Consider the following 1,981-nt stretch of genomic DNA (forward strand, 5'->3'; position numbering starts at 1 on the left):
ATTTATTGCTGGTGGTAAGGCAAAATGGTGTGGCCACTTAGGGAAGACAGTTTCGTAGTTTCTTACAAAAATAAACATAGTCTTACTATATGACCTACTAGTCTTTCCTTGGTATTTCCCGAATGAGTTACAAATTTACATTAACACAAAACCTACCCAAAAGTGTTCATAGGAGCTTTATTCAAAATTGCCAAAACTTGGAAGCAACTAAACAACTTTCAGTACTTGAATACACAAGTAACCTGTGGTACATCCATCCATATCATGGAAGATAATTCAGCACTAATAAGAAATTAACTCTAGCACTTCCACAGGTCCTCCCCAGGGCAGGGGGGCCAGGATTTGGTAGCTGGTGCTGAGAGAAGATGCTTAATGGCATCTTTGCCCTGGGACTCTGCCAGTGGCAACTGTCACTCAATGGGACAGAGACCATTCTGTGACTTCTTACTTAACTTTGTGCCTTTCTTTTATCATTCTAACCTAGAATAAAATAAAAAATTAACTAAAAAGGCATGAAAAGGAATAAAAGACTGTGAATTACTAAGTAAAAAAAAGCCGGTCTGAAAAAGGCACAAATTATGTGAATGTAACTGAAAGACATTCTAGAAACAGCCGATCCATGGAAATAGTAAAAACACACGATTGCCAAGGATTGGCGAGAAGGAGGGATAAATAGGCGGAACACAGAGAACTCTCAGGGAAGGAAAGCTATAGTATCTGTGATACGGTAACTGTGGATAATGTCATTATAAACTTGTCCAAATATACTGAATGAACACCAAACATGAACCCTAATGTAAACTACAGACTTTGAGTGATAATGATTGTCAGTGTAGATTCATTAGTTGTAATAAATATAACACGGGGTGAGGGGATGTTGAAAATGAAGAAAAATATGCATGTATGGGCCATAAATGATATAGACAATCGCCATGCTATTGTGAACCTAAAACTGCTTTAAATCCACAGAGAACTCAAATGTATAAGCAAGAAAAGAACAAGTGATCCCATCGCAGGCTGGGCAAGGGACTTGAAGAGAAAATTCTCTGAAGAAGATAGGCACACGGCCTACAGACATATGAAAAAATGCTCATCATCTTTAATCATCAGAGAAATGCAAATCAAAACTACTTTGAGGTATCATCTAACTCCAGTAAGATTAGCCCATATCACAAAAATCCCAAGACCAGAGATGTTAGCTTGGATATGCAGAAAAGGGAACAGTTCTGCACTGCTGGTGGGAATGCAAATTAATACATTCCTTTTGGAAAGATGTTTGGAGAACACTTAGAGATCTAAAAATAGATCTGCCATGCAATCCTATAATTCCTCTACTAGGTATATACCCAGAAGACCAAAAATCACATTATAACAAAGATACTTGTACCAGAATGTTTATTGCAGCCCAATTCATAATTGCTAAGTCATGGAAAAAGCCCAAGTGCCCATCAATCCATGAATGGATTAATAAATTGTGGTATATGTACACCATGAAATACTATGCAGCCTTAAAGAAAGATGGAGACTTTACCTCTTTCATGTTTACATGGATGGAGCTGGAACATATTCTTCTTAGTAAAGTATCTCAAGAATGGAAGAACAATTATCCAATGTACTCAGCCCTACTATGAAACTAATTTATGTCTTTCACATGAAAGCTATAACCCAGTTATAACCTAAGAAAAGGAGGAAGGGGGAGAGGGAGGGGAAGGAGGGGGGAGGAATGGCGGAGGGGGGAGGAATGGCATAGGGAGGGTGATTGGTTGGATTACACCTGCGGTGCATCTTACAAGGGTACATGTGAAACTTAGTAAAATTAGAATATAAATATCTTAATACAATAACTAAGAAAATGCCAGGAAGGCTATGTTAACCAGTGTGATGAAAGTGTGTCAAACGGTCTATAAAACCAGTGTATGGTGCCCCATGATCGCATTAATGTACACAGCTATGATTTAATAATAAAAAATAATAATAATAA

The 1,981-nt window shown here is 37.7% G+C and overlaps 1 non-coding gene across 1 annotated transcript; it reads left to right on the top strand.

Moving 5' to 3' along the window:
* Positions 1–299: 299 nt before the first annotated feature.
* LOC128585245 (small nucleolar RNA SNORA30/SNORA37 family) lies at positions 300–428 on the top strand. The gene has a single exon (XR_008379967.1). It is a non-coding gene; the product is annotated as a small nucleolar RNA SNORA30/SNORA37 family (small nucleolar RNA).
* The last annotated feature ends 1,553 nt before the right edge of the window (positions 429–1,981 follow it).

This window comes from Nycticebus coucang, chromosome 4, assembly GCF_027406575.1.
Source record: "Nycticebus coucang isolate mNycCou1 chromosome 4, mNycCou1.pri, whole genome shotgun sequence".
NCBI classification, from domain to species: Eukaryota; Metazoa; Chordata; class Mammalia; order Primates; family Lorisidae; genus Nycticebus; species Nycticebus coucang.